The following is a 16,079-nucleotide window of genomic DNA, read 5'->3' as shown; positions in this document are numbered from 1 at the left end:
AGGGTTCTCAACAAGGGAAGTGTCCAGGCGTCTCGCAGTGAACCAAAGCGATTTTGTTCGGACATGGAGGAGATACAGAGAGACAGGAAGTGTCGATGAGAGGCCTCGCTCACGCCCCCCCCCCCCCCCCAGCTACCAATGGATTATGGAGGAAACCTGACAGCAACGCCATCATGTTGAGAAATGCTTGTCGTGCGGTCACAGGACGTCGCGTTAAGACTCAAACTGTGCGCAATAGGCTGCATGATGCGCAACCTCACTCCCGACGTCCATGGCCAGGTTCATCTTTCCAACGACGACACCATGCAGCTTCATTTATCACTGTGACAGTGTTCCTGTGAACAGCAGCCGGAAGCGTGGGATTCTCAACACCGTGGGAAGGAGCCATCACACCTATGTGAACGTGTGTTCTCTAGTAGCTTGTCGGATGCTTATTACGTGTTAGCACGTTTGGAATTTCCTTCGTATAACATTCTTGGGTCACACGTTGCAGCCTTTGTGCAAGAATGTTGTGTGGGACTAATTTCTCCACTCCCGTCTAGTGCGTTAACCGACTCTGCTCTGCATTCTGCTCCTCATGTTACTGACTGTCGTAATCTCTGTTCCCCGGAGGCGGACGAACGGGGTTCCATCTTGTCAAGTTTGTGTGTGGTGCAGCTCAGCATCTCTTTAAGTGTATTTCTAGTTTCCCTAATTATTTGTGCTTTTAAGCAATGCCCTGATTTAGATCTTTCAGTTTATAAAAACATTCTGTAATGCACTCCTTACTTGTGCTTCGTAGCTAATTCTGAACTGATTATCTAATCAGGTAAAATTGAGCGCACACATTCTGACCTCTCTCCTTGTGTCTTGGCGGGAGCTGTCACCATCATTCGGTGTAGGGCACTAGTGTTGTGATTACGACGAAACAAGCGTTCCTATCTAATTTACTGTTTACTGGATTGGCATGCAATTAGTATATTTGTTAACGAAATTGTTTTTTTCTTTGATGGATAGTGTGTATTTTATGCTTTGTTCGACCACCTGTATGCTCGTTATTTAATTGCTGTCTCTAATTTTTTTTTTTATATTCGTTTATAGTGTTGAAACACGTATGTAACATAGCAGCGATGGCGAGGCATTGTAGCATCTGTGACCAGAGAGTTTGCGCTTGACCGCGCGAGTGTTGCGAGCGGTTCTCAGTCAGTCAGTTCAGTCGTTGCGAGTCTGTCAGTCAGTCGTTGCGAGTCTGTAGCTCTGTCTAGTTGAGAGCAGTACTCTGTCAGTAGTCGTCGCGTGCAGTACGCTAATAGTCGTCATGCAGAGCAGTCGGTCAGTAGTAGCAGCCCAGTGCGGTTGTGTGATGTAGGCGGTCGGCAACACTGGTCAAGATGGTGAATAAGGTATACCATTAATTAATATAATCATTAGATAATGTAAAAATTTATTTATTGTAATTATTCTCCAACAAGTCCCCCAATAATAATTTTTATTTCAAAAGCATTTTCTCAAAAATTTAATTTTTTATTGAACTAAAGATTTCGTTGCACTTCCCATTTCATTCCACTTCTTTTGAAGAAAAATTCCACTAAAATCACAAAAAAAAGAGAATATTATTATTTGCAATGCAGTTCCTCCAAGCGGTGCGCAACAACAAGAGCAGAAATGTGACATCCAGTTATTCTGAGGTAAGACTTTAATTCTGATTGTTTTACACAGGGCCAAAGACCGATATTTCGGTTTAATTAAATTTTCTTATCACTGAACGGACTTTAAAAATTTTGTGAAGAATTTATCATTTCTACTAAGTATTGTCATGTTTATTTCCCTATAAAATTACGGTGGGGAGGTTACACTTGGCGACACCCAGTCCAGGATCGTATTTCGTTGAGAGTCTTTTGAGCGACAGTCAAATATCTGCTCTTATTTGCTTAGATATAATTAGGATTTAGCGCAACGCTTTTAATAATATTGTGACTTTCTTTCTACAGGTCAACGGCAATTTGTTGCTTTATTGTATTTGTGTGTTGTTTTTGCATTGTGCTTATTTGTTTTGTGAATAATTTTGACTATTGTTAAAATGCCGCGAAAGACTGTGAATAGTGTATCGCGAGGTATTATGAACGAAATTACCGACTTAAACAACGTGACCAATAGTAATTGTGACACGCAGTGTAATGATGACAATCCTGCGTTCACTGACAATCAATGCATTCCAACCACTAATGATGACTTTCACCTTAATGATGAACAAACGAACTTAATTGTCTCGTCTGTTAATTTGACGACAATTGATGACGCGGGACGCTCTATAGTAATGAGCGCTGCCGAGCCTAACACACCCGATTTAGAAAATCCAAGTAATGTACAGACAAATTTGTCTAATGAAAATGAACAGGATACACAAAGTACGACGGATTTATTTAATTCCGAAATAGTGAGTGACAGTGTAGGTCCGACTGAAAATCCTTTTTGTAAGTTACGGAATGACCAAATGGTCACACAGAACGTGACAATTGCATGTACTCCATCACAGAGCACTGAGAATGCAACTGCTACTTTTGATGTGAATCAATTTATGGCAATAATGCTACAGTTTAAGAACGACCTTACTGCAAATTCCAAACAACAGAGTGAAGATATCAAACAACAATTTAGTGAACAGGATAAAAAATTTAATAAAATTAATGAGAAACTTGACAATAATGACGAAAATCTCAAACAACTTAATAAAAAATTAGACGACAATTCCAGACAGCTTAGTGAACAAATTAGAGACGTTGCCGCGCAGTGCCATGACACTAAGGAACAGTTGCGCGTGGAAATTGAGGCTTGTTCACAAAAAAATAGCGAAGAAATTAAGTCTGTTGCGCAAGAATTAAGGGAAATGCAAACAGCCGCAACAGAAACACTCAGAGACGAAATTAGCGGAGTCGCCAAACAGTGCTCTGAAAAAGCTACACAATTACGGGACGAGTTTAAAGCAATGACGGTAGAACTTTCGCGCACTATGGACGCAAAGATAGACGCGAAATTCGAACAGCAGAACACTCAGATTAACGAGCGCTTTAATCAGCACATTCAGAACAGTGATACGCGTTTCCGCAGATTTATTCAGGATCAAAACAAAGTAAAACGACAAGTCATGGAAACAATCACTGCACAAAGACAAGAGGACAAACGTAAAATCTTCGCGAAAGCGAAGACGTATGTAGACAATAATATTACTACAGTGTCCGACAAAATTAATACCATAGAACAATTGAACGCGGAATTACGAGATGAAATTTCTGATCTTAAATCAAAAACAGATACACACACAGTAAATATTCAAACAGTGACAGACAGATTCGAACAATTAGATCTAACACAGGATTGCGATGTCATCAAAGCTGATGTTAAAAAACTGAGCGAAACTACGCGTAAGTTGCAAAAACAGATTAATGCGTCTGATTCTAAAACCGATGATCAGGTTAAAATGCTGTCTGAAAAATGTGATGAATTGGCCAGCCGTATTGATGTCATCGAAAATACTAATGACAATAAATCAGACGATACTGCACCGGTTTCATTTAACCAAACACCTGAATTTCAAAATTTACAGCAGACAATTAATGAGATCGATTCATCTAACAATACGTTACGGAGGAAGTTGTCAAATTTACAACAAGAAGTAACAGAGATGAAAAACATTTCAGTTAATAACATACCGCAACAGACGCCACTTTATGAACATGTGTCAGACTCACGCAGCGCGTATAATTTGGGTAATCTACAGAGAGTACGGGACTTAGATTCCGATCAACCACAGTTCAATAGATTCTCTTACGATCCTGAACCTGTTCCATCACACAGAGATGATAATTTCGACTACAAACATTTTCTGTCAGTGAGAAAGTTTAAGGTTTTCAAAAACGATAGAACGCAGATTCACCCACTGGATTGGATTCAACAATTTAGCTTTGCTCTTCCACCGACTTGGCCTGTAACGCATAAACTTGAATTTATTTGCAGTTTTTTGGAAGGCGAACCGGCAACTCGTATGAGACCGATCGCGAGGCAATGCTATTCAGTAGAAGAGTTTCAGAATGCTTTTCTGTCAGCGTACTGGTCGAAGACGACACAGCGCGGAATTAAAGATCAACTAATTAGTTTGCCAAATTATGAGAACTCCAATTTTCCCAGTGTCACGCAATTTTTTGAGCATATGGTCCAACAAAATCAATACCTAAGTGAACCGTACAGTGAATCTGCACTTATACAATTATGCATTTCCAAATTACCACGGTCATTACGAGTGTCGCTTCTAACAGGCCAGCAAAAAGAAAACATTTCAGCATTCAGGGATCTTTTACAGCTCTTGGAAGTACAACAATCTGATTATTCTTTTGTAAACAAAAACTTTTCGTATAATAACCAAGGTCAACAAACGTACAGCAATTATGATCAGGGACGTAATTTCAATCGGAAAGATAACAGACGCTTTAGGAACGACAACTACCAAAACTTTAATAACAGGCAAAATTCTAATTATCAATACCGTCAAAATTTTCAGCAACAGGAACAACACTTTAGTAACATTAGAGGTATTTCACAACAACAACATCAAAACCAGCCGGTTAGCATACCTAACCAACAATGGAATACACAAGGTCAACCAGGCTTTAATGTTTCGCCGCGTGGACGTATAGCCCCTGGTCCAACAAATAGTAACGCACGGGAGCAGAGAAACAACTATGTACAAAGAAGACAGTATTTCAATTCCCATCGCAATACACCGTATAGGAATGACTATTACGACAGACGTAAAAACGATGAGCACAATTACCCGCGTACATATAATAACAGTCGGTCTCACCAACAGCAAAATCATACGCAAGAACATATTGTCATGAATGAACCCGACAGTAGGTACCATCCAGAGCGTAACACGTCTGGAAGAAGTAATAGGACAGTTCAAATAGTCGAAATGCCACAGAATCCTCCTAATAATAATAACACGTCAGATAGAATCTGACTAGATAATGTACAGGACGCATCTTCCAATAATACAAGCACTACCTTAGACATGCAAAATGTTGTTCACGAAAATGTAATTACTTTTGACGACATCAGAGACACTCTTTTACAGGAAAGACCAGTTATTCAAAAAACCATTTCACATCCTGTTATCGAAATTAAAATTGGTTCATCGAAATTCTCAGCAGTAATTGATTCCGGATCACCTATATCAGTAATAAATGAGGAGACTTTTAATGAGTGCAACAAAGAGAATACTTATCCGACATTACCTTTAAGCAAAATGAAAGTAAAAGGAGCAGTGTCGAGTAAAGGTGTAGACGTTAAATTACAGACGCATTTATCATTTTGTATTGGAGGTCATACTTTTCATTCTAATTTTTGGATTGTTCCTTTATTGACAACAGACGTTATTTTAGGTACGAATTTTCTGGTGCAACACGACGCAGTGATTGATTTTCAGAATTCTTATTTAATGTTAAAAGATGAAAATGTACAACTGGCTTTAGAATTTCAGCATTCACTATCTGCGGAAGAGCAAACAATTAACCGCACAGAAGTCATTTCCGTATCACGTAACATAGACTGTAATCCCACATTGTTCACTGATACGTACGTACACAACTATAATACTTCAGACGTAACTGACTACGACGTAATGCAATTGATTTCTGATAAGGTTAAAGAGAGCAGTGTAACTACAGACGACGAACGAACGCAATTACACAAAATTCTTTTACAGCAAGCTCCAGTTTTTGACAACATTCCTGGTACTATGTCCGGCTTTATGTATGAATTTCAAGTCAAACAGCACGACACATTTAAAGCAAAGCATTATCCTATTCCATACATTCACAGAGAACAGGTTAAAAAAGAATTGCAGGATATGCTTGATCAAGGAATTATTGAACCAGCAGTTAGTCCATACATAAACCCGCTACATATTGTTAAGAAAAAAGATGGCTCCCTTCGCCTTGTACTTGATTCGCGTCACATTAATGACATTATTATTAACGAAACAGATCGACTACAGACACTAGAGGAACTTTTAAAGAAATTTCATGGTACAGCTATTTATTCTACACTAGATTTGATATCGGGATTTTGGCAAATTCAACTTCATCCGAACTGCAGAAAATATACAGCTTTTCTCTGTTTCGGCGACTGTTATCAATTTTGCAAACTACCGTTCGGCTTAACTATTTCTTCTGCAGCTTTTATTCGCGGTTTGAACACTATACTTCCGACAGAACTTAAAGACAGAATTACGACGTATGTAGACGACATTCTTATCGCAGAAGCTAACTGGTCCGAACACAATCTGATTCTTGAACAACTGTTACAAACTTTTCATGCACAAGGACTTACAGTCAATCTTAGTAAATCGCACTTTGGCAAAACTTCCATAAAATTTCTTGGACACGTAATTTCAGCAGAAGGCATTGCACCTGATCCGGAAAAACTTCAAGCTCTACGTGACATTACCGTTCCTACGACGAAGAAGCAATTACGCAGTTTTTTGGGCTTAATTAACTTTTTTCGTAAATTTATTCACCATTCTGCTTTAGACACGCCTAGACTATGCCAATTAACGGGTAAAAACAATATTTGGTCTTGGGATAAGCAAGCACACTCTGAATTCATGAACCTGAAACATGCTCTGTTGAATGCTCCACTGTTATCGCACCCCGATCTTACTAGAAATTTTTCCATTGCTACCGACAGTTCCAACACCGCTTTAGGCGTACACATTTTCCAGGAAATTGAAGAAGAAGGCTCAACAGTAATTAAAAACATCGCATTTGCAAGTCGCATTTTGTCACCTGCTGAACGAAATTACTCCGTTACAGAACTTGAAACATTATGTGTTGTATGGGCTTTTACGAGATTTCGGCATTTTCTTTATGGCAGACATACCACTGTTTACACAGACCACAGAGCTATACAATTTTTGCTTTCAGCTAAATTCACTCACGATAGATTAAGTAGATGGAAACTTTATTTACAGGAATTTAATTTTACAATAGTTCACATTCCCGGCACGCAAAATGTTATAGCAGACGCACTATCGCGTTCTCTCGGCAACAATCAGCAAGACGTAGCAACCAACTTCTGCAAAACAAATTTCAGTGTCATGTACATTCAGCAAGTTGCATTTGAAAACTTTATTTCATCGTCATTACAGGACATAGCACGAGAACAAAATAAAGACAATGTGTGGAAAGAAATTAAACACCTTTGGGAAGATAAGAATAATGTTACGATTAGAAACCACTACACTGTGCGCAATGACATTCTGTTTCGCCGCTCTCATCCTGATAGCAACAATTGGTTATTATGCATTCCTGACGAACTGGTTAACAAATTAATTTGGTACACTCATTTAAGTTACGCACATTACGGAGCACGAAAATGTTTTCTTATACTGAGACAGAACTGTTATTTTACTAACATGGAAAAACGTATACGACGAGTTTTAGCGTCTTGTAAAATTTGCCAGAAAGCTAAATCAGACACCACTTCACATATTCCTCCTTTATATCCCATTATACCTGTTAAATTAAGACACATGGCCGCAGTAGACATTTTTGGTCCGATTCCGAGAACTAACAGAGGTTTTTGCTACATCTTTGTCGCTGTTGAGCTCACTTCAAAATTTGTTACTTTCACTCCATTACGCAAAGCTACTGCTAAAACTGTTTCGAAAGCATTTGTAAAACATTTTCTATCTCATGTAGAGCATGTAATGAAAGTAATTTCTGATAATGGATCACAATTTCGTAGTAGCGTATGGACACGCATGTTACGAGCCAGAAACATTTCTCCGATCTATATATCCAAGTACCACGCTTCTTCGAACCCTTGTGAAAGATTAATGAAAGAAATTGGTAAACTGTGCCGAATATACTGCCACAAAAGACATATTGATTGGGACACACACATATTCTCATTCCAAGATGTAATTAATTCCATTCCAAATGAATCCACTATGCTATCTCCGTCTGTTATACTGAAAAATGCTGAACCACCTAACATAATTAAAGAATTAATAACATTCCCTACATCTCGTCGATTACTTCTGCAAAACAAAATTCAGTGTCATGTACATTCAGCAAGTTGCATTTGACATTGCGCTGAACAACATCAAACGTGCCGCAGAGCGCCGGAGAAGACAGCAAAAACAGGTTTGTACACGCCGCGTCTTTCACGTTGGACAGAAGATACTAATACGTACACACTATTTATCCAGCAAATTAAAAGGTAAGTGCAGTAAATTTGAACTTCTATACGCAGGTCCATATCGGATTCGCAGCATCCCTCACCCCAATGTTGTACATGTCGAAACTTTGAGAACTAGAAAATCGAAAGGCAATCACCATATATCAAACATTAAACCGTTTATTGAGTGAAACCACTGTATGATTCAACACACTATGATGCCATTTATTAATGCAATTATATTCACATGACTAATTACTGATGATTATCGTATTTTTTCTTGGCAAGTGCCCGGCAAGGTAAGGTTAGCAGGTCGCTTTTCTTGTCGTTACACATCAGACCGTGCACATTTTCCATTTTTTTTTTTTTTGTGTGTATGATTGTATTCCTGTTTTGTTCATATGCACTGTGAAATAGTTAAGGTATAACACACCAGTTGATTTTGACATTCTTTTTGCCCTATGACATCTCAAGATCGCGACTGTTTTACGTTTTTTTTTGCTGCTGCATTGTATTATTCTGTGTATATTTTTGCATTTGAACACTGTCAATGTTTTTGACATATTACGTTTTCTGTCATGTTATGCTGTATGGTTAATTGTGTCACCATAAACCAGTCATTATTTAGTGGGTATATGATTTAAATGCAAGACATTAATCTCTGTTCATCAATTTCAGAAAGAAATGATGTATGTAAGAAATAAATTCAACAGAAATGGGAATTTCACCTACGAAATAAACGAAAGAAGATGCAATAACTTTATGAGGAAGAGTAAATGGATCAGGATTAACAAACATTAACAAGACTATACTATACTCATCACAGAATAGCAGTCTTAACTAATTTTTTCTTTCAGAATACAAGGTGATTGATGCAGGCTGTCAGACTGAACTACACATCTTAGTTTTAGTGATGAAATATGCTAGAGATAAGGAATAGTTGTATAATGAGTAATGAAGTGATTTTTTGCAGATGTTAATGAATACTGATGAATAATGATGAAGGATATGGTATTATGAATAATGAAGTTTTTCTTTACAGATGATGATAATAGTGAAGTTATGATGATATGGATAATGAAGTTTTCTTTACAGATGAGGATAATGTTGAAGTTATGTATTTATGTTATGTAGTTATTTAAGTATTTGTTGCAGTTTGCTTTGACAGCAGGTGTAATATTGCATAGTAGGATGACGGAAAGTTTTGGAAAGGACAGCTATGAAACACATTTTTATACACATTTCGCTACCTGTTAATTCGAAGTTCACTACTTTTCAGCATAGTGTGCGTTTCTTCTTTCAGGTCAATAATCCATTTTGTAATTTTTCCAGGAGAAGTTTTTCATGATACTTACTAAACCTGTTACTTATTATACCTGTTCTAGTACTTGCATTTTTATATTTTTACCCATTTGTGTCTATCGTTTATAAATGTGATCACATGTACTGCCTTGTTACTTAATCTTGCTACAGCTGACTCATGACGAATGACGTTACCTATCCTCATTTGCTGCAATAGGTCAAAAGCAAATAGTGTTATGTTTCAGCAATTAATTATCGATCCCAACGCAATGCATTGCTACCAAAAAAAATGTATTACCAGTCCCACATAATGTCACTAGTTTATGATAATTCTGAATAATACTGATCAACTCTGAATAGCATGTCACTTGAGTAATGACCTCTTAATGAGACTATATTCAAAATAATGCTTTGTCACTAGCTAATAACTGCCACTGTTTATTGTAATGATACTACTTATAATGCCTGTGATTACTAATGATTTGACTGTAATTAACTGATTTTAATAATGACTTTGTAATGATCTGAATACTACTGAAGGAGGAACACTGTTTATTGTAATGATACTACTTATAATGCCTGTGATTATTAATGATTTGACTGTAATTAACTGATTTTTAATAATGACTTCGTAATAATCTGAATAATACTGAATGATGATTCTATTCAATACTTGCTGGCCACTGAGTGCCAATAATTAATGTCACTTGAAGAATTGTTATTAATTATGCCATTAATTAGCCCTTTTTTTTCCCATGTTGAGTTTTCATGTTTTGGTTAATGGCCAAGGAGTGCCAATAATTTGTATCACTCAATGTATTATGTTAATGCTAGGCCAATAATTGACTCTCCTTTTCAATTAAGGCTTCTGATGAACATTATTCTGTCTTACTAAATATACTTTGTAACTGGCCAAGGACCGCCACTGTTTATTGTAATACGATTACCCATGATGCCAGCTAGTGATTCTTAATAGATTGTAATGACACATAATTAATTAACTATGGTACTGTTTAATAATGCTTTGTAATTAATTAAGGCTAATAATTCTTACTATATTGGAATGACAAATGATTAATTAATTAACTGTAATTAGACAAATGATTAGTTAACGACAGATGATTAATTAACTGTAATTAGACAAATGATTAATTAACGACAAATGATTAATTAACTGTAATTAGACAAATGATTAATTAACGACAAATGATTAATTAACTGTAATTAGGAAAAGGCTAATGATTATTATTGGAATGACAAATGATTAATTAACTGTAATTAGGAGAAGGTTAATGATTCTTAATTATACTCTGTAACTGAAAAGAATGCGATTATTTCATAATGCTTTGTAACCAGGAAAAGAAGGCTACTGATTCTCTGTAAAACAATTAATGAACTTTTTTCTGTAATACTACATACTTGGTACAGAAATGTTCAATAACTGGGCTATGAATGCCACAAACTGCTAATTAACTCTGTAATTGTCAATATTATGTGACTTGATGTCCTTCACCTCATAAGCTAACTACCCTGAATTACTGCAATGTCCATTTGTCCTGTTTATCCTACTGATCATGGAGCACTATATTTGGTTTTGCACTAATTCTACGTGGGTGTGCCTTGTAAGAGCGTGGTGTTGACACGACATGCTGTCCACCACCATGAGCAATGAAGACGTTATTATGGTCCCACTGTTTGGTGTACCTAATGTACTGCCAAAATGAAAACATGGAACATTACTACGACAGTTCAGTGTCTTGGCTACACTGATAAATTCTGATGGGAAAAGAACTTCAAGTTGTGTCACTTGGTGTTGTACTTCTGTGGAAAGATATGGACTTTCAGAACAGCTGTGTGCAATCTAAAGTGCTACAACCATGATGCAATCCTTCCCTTTCCTATCCTGATTCTTGTCACATAAAGAAAAAATTTTTTGGTAACATCATTTATGTTCATAGGTTATACATTTTTCGATTTGCTGAACTCCAGTGCGAGTACACTTATGTCACTGGTCGACATGATGTTTGCCATTATGTTTATTTGTTGTGAAAATGCTAAAGACATTTTTCAGTGCATGTGCACTTTGGACATGATTTTTTTTTGCCATTATGTTTATTTATTGCGAAAATGCTAAAGACATTTTTCGATTTGTTCTGAAGTACAGTATATGTACACTCTTGTCTTTTATATTGTATATACATTTTTTTTTATTTTCTGAACTACAGTGCATGTGCACTCATGTCACTTGTCAACATAATATTTTTTGCCAGTCTGTTTATTTGTTCTGAATATGCTAAAGAATTTTTTCAGTGCCTGTGCACTTTCTTATCTGTCAAATAATTTGTATATACATTTTTCTGATTTGATACTATGTTTTGTACTCACATTTTGTCTTTGTCTGATATATTTTGTACTTAGTGCGTGTGCACAACATTTAAATATTCTGTAAGTTGTAGGATTTTGTTAATTAAAGAAAAATTTTGCCGCGCTTGGCAAGTCCAAATGACTCACCATCGCTGCCAAATTTTTGCCCCCCCAGTGGAGGGTTATGAAACACGTATGTAACATAGCAGCGATGGCGAGGCATTGTAGCATCTGTGACCAGAGAGTTTGCGCTTGACCGCGCGAGTGTTGCGAGCGGTTCTCAGTCAGTCAGTTCAGTCGTTGCGAGTCTGTCAGTCAGTCGTTGCGAGTCTGTAGCTCTGTCTAGTTGAGAGCAGTACTCTGTCAGTAGTCGTCGCGTGCAGTACGCTAATAGTCGTCATGCAGAGCAGTCGGTCAGTAGTAGCAGCCCAGTGCGGTTGTGTGATGTAGGCGGTCGGCACCACTGGTCAAGATGGTGAATAAGGTATACCATTAATTAATATAATCATTAGATAATGTAAAAATTTATTTATTGTAATTATTCTCCAACAAGTCCCCCAATAATAATTTTTATTTCAAAAGCATTTTCTCAAAAATTTAATTTTTTATTGAACTAAAGATTTCGTTGCACTTCCCATTTCATTCCACTTCTTTTGAAGAAAAATTCCACTAAAATCACAAAAAAAAGAGAATATTATTATTTGCAATGCAGTTCCTCCAAGCGGTGCGCAACAACAAGAGCAGAAATGTGACATCCAGTTATTCTGAGGTAAGACTTTAATTCTGATTGTTTTACACAGGGCCAAAGACCGATATTTCGGTTTAATTAAATTTTCTTATCACTGAATGGACTTTAATTTTTCATGAGGAATTTATATTTGAGTCATATTGCGAATTTCACATTTTTGTTGCCATTGTCAGTACATTTCATTGTGGGCAGGTTACGCTTAGCGCAATGTCCATTAGCATTCATAATTAAATATTGTCATATTTCTTTCTTTCAAATTTCATTGTGGGGAGGTTACACTCGGCTCCCATTTGTATTAAGTATTTCATTTTTCTTTTAAATTACGGTGGGGAGGTTACAGTGTGCACCACCTTTCCTGTGTGTGGAAAATTTACGGTTCTGAAATAGCTATTATTTTTTGTTTTTCTTTTTATTTTAAAATTAATTCCAGGTGTATATTCAAATTACTCTTTTTAAACTTGGTGATTAATTTGAAGTGAGAGCTCTATTTCCTGTTTGAGTTGAGCACATTCAGATTCGCTAATTCTTTGAGGCTTTTTCCATTAACTTCTACTGCATATCCCACTTGCCTTCTACACCTTGTTGTTAATTGTTTTAAAGTTATTGTTCTGATTGCTATTTGGAGACATGCACGTCGTTAAAATGCTTTGTCAGTGATGAAATACACTCCTGGAAATGGAAAAAAGAACACATTGACACCGGTGTGTCAGACCCACCATACTTGCTCCGGACACTGCGAGAGGGCTGTACAAGCAATGATCACACGCACGGCACAGCGGACACACCAGGAACCGCGGTGTTGGCCGTCGAATGGCGCTAGCTGCGCAGCATTTGTGCACCGCCGCCGTCAGTGGCAGCCAGTTTGCCGTGGCATACGGAGCTCCATCGCAGTCTTTAACACTGGTAGCATGCCGCGACATCGTGGACGTGAACCGTATGTGCAGTTGACGGACTTTGAGCGAGGGCGTATAGTGGGCATGCGGGAGGCCGGGTGGACGTACCGCCGAATTGCTCAACACGTGGGGCGTGAGGTCTCCACAGTACATCGATGTTGTCGCCAGTGGTCGGCGGAAGGTGCACGTGCCCGTCGACCTGGGACCGGACCGCAGCGACGCACGGATGCACGCCAAGACCGTAGGATCCTACGCAGTGCCGTAGGGGACCGCACCGCCACTTCCCAGCAAATTAGGGACACTGTTGCTCCTGGGGTATCGGCGAGGACCATTCGCAACCGTCTCCATGAAGCTGGGCTACGGTCCCGCACACCGTTAGGCCGTCTTCCGCTCACGCCCCAACATCGTGCAGCCCACCTACAGTGGTGTCGGGACAGGCGTGAATGGAGGGACGAATGGAGACGTGTCGTCTTCAGCGATGAGAGTCGCTTCTGCCTTGGTGCCAATGATGGTCGTATGCGTGTTTGGCGCCGTGCAGGTGAGCGCCACAATCAGGACTGCATACGACCGAGGCACACAGGGCCAACACCCGGCATCATGGTGTGGAGAGCGATCTCCTACACTGGCCGTACACCACTGGTGATCGTCGAGGGGACACTGAACAGTGCACGGTACATCCAAACCGTCATCGAACCCATCGTTCTACCATTCCTAGACCGGCAAGGGAACTTGCTGTTCCAACAGGACAATGCACGTCCGCATGTATCCCGTGCCACCCAACGTGCTCTAGAAGGTGTAAGTCAACTACCCTGGCCAGCAAGATCTGTCCCCCACTGAGCATGTTTGGGACTGGATGAAGCGTCGTCTCACGCGGTCTGCACGTCCAGCACGAACGCTGGTCCAACTGAGGAGTCAGGTGGAAATGGCATGGCAAACCGTTCCACAGGACTACATCCAGCATCTCTACGTTCGTCTCCATGGGAGAATAGCAGCCTGCATTGCTGCGAAAGGTGGATATACACTGTACTAGTGCCGACATTGTGCATGCTCTGTTGCCTGTGTCTATGTGCCTGTGGTTCTGTCAGTGTGATCATGTGATGTATCTGACCCCAGGAATGTGTCAATAAAGTTTCCCCTTCCTGGGACAATGAATTCACGGTGTTCTTATTTCAATTTCCAGGAGTGTATATGGGTAAATTTTACCACTCTTTTCAAAGATATATTCTTTTGACTTAGTAACTCAAAGTGCGTGGCGTATAGGGTTGGATCTATCGTTAAAGGTTTAATTGGGAAAAATACTGTGACCTTACCGATGGAGATATTTCTTCTATCACTCATTTTTCACGATTATTTTATACGAGGAGCGGCCAATAAGTAATGCGACATTTTTTTTCTCTCCGGCAGTTTCGGTTGAAAAATGCTGAATTTTTATGGGGCATCATGGAATATTCCCGTTTCTGCCCTTATATTTTCATGTAGTTCCAATAGGTGGTGGCACTATATGTGGAGGAGCGTTCCAAGCATAGAAGTGTCACTGAATTTCCTTTAGAAGAAAACCAGAGAATCACAGATATCCATAGGCGCTTGTAGAATGTCTACCGAGACCTGGCAGTGAACAAAAGTACAGCCAGTCGTTGGAGTGGTGTCTGCCCACATCCGAACAAGATCGCACAAAACCTTCCGATCTCCTTCTTGCCGGTCGGTCACACACACCTGTGGCTCATGCAATGCTGGAACGTGCGGACACTCGCATTCGAAGTGATCTACGAAACACAATCAAGCACATCGCTGCTCTTTTGGTGGTGCTGACAGACTCTTCCAGCATTTGAGGTATTCAAAGGTGTGTGATCGCTGGGTTCCTTGCCGCCTAACAGAACACCATAAAGAGCAACGAAGGACCATCTGTGCGGAATCTCTAGCGCGTTACGGTGCTGATCATGGCAATTTTTGTTAAATATCGACACAGTTTGTATTGACATTGCTTTCCCCGAAAGTAGATAATTTTTTTTTCTTTTGTGCAATACCTTGTCATAGTAAGTATGATCATTTATTTCAACTATTCTTTATTTGAAACTTCCTGGCAGACTTAAACTGTGTGCCGGGCCGAGACTCGAACTCGGGACCTCATGTTGACATCATGTTGAAAAGCAGTGTTTTGCAATCAGATGAATGGGGAATAAAATGATATATCGGAATTCTGAATAAAACCAATCTGCTTTCAGAAAATAATGTTTCGTATTGCTTACTGAACGCCCCTCGTATGTACGGTTTATTGATACAGTGTCTGAGTTCCTTGACCACCATGGCTTGTGAAGCGCCCAGATTAACCGGTGGCACAGGGGCTTAAACTTATTGCCCTGAATTTGAGGCGATGTTATTTATATTCGATTGACAGTCCTGTATTTTGTCAAGGAACTCTGTGGTTGCAATAAATTTTGTACTACGAATGGTGTCCATTGCTTTTATCCTCAAGGCCACCAAAGCCCAACGACACACACTTCAGCTCGTCATGGCGTCACGAGACAAACTAAAATCTCAGGCCAAAGCGTGGCTGT

Source organism: Schistocerca serialis, chromosome 7, assembly GCF_023864345.2.
Source record: "Schistocerca serialis cubense isolate TAMUIC-IGC-003099 chromosome 7, iqSchSeri2.2, whole genome shotgun sequence".
Lineage (NCBI taxonomy): Eukaryota > Metazoa > Arthropoda > Insecta > Orthoptera > Acrididae > Schistocerca > Schistocerca serialis.
Note: the sequence above shows the minus strand (reverse complement) of the source record.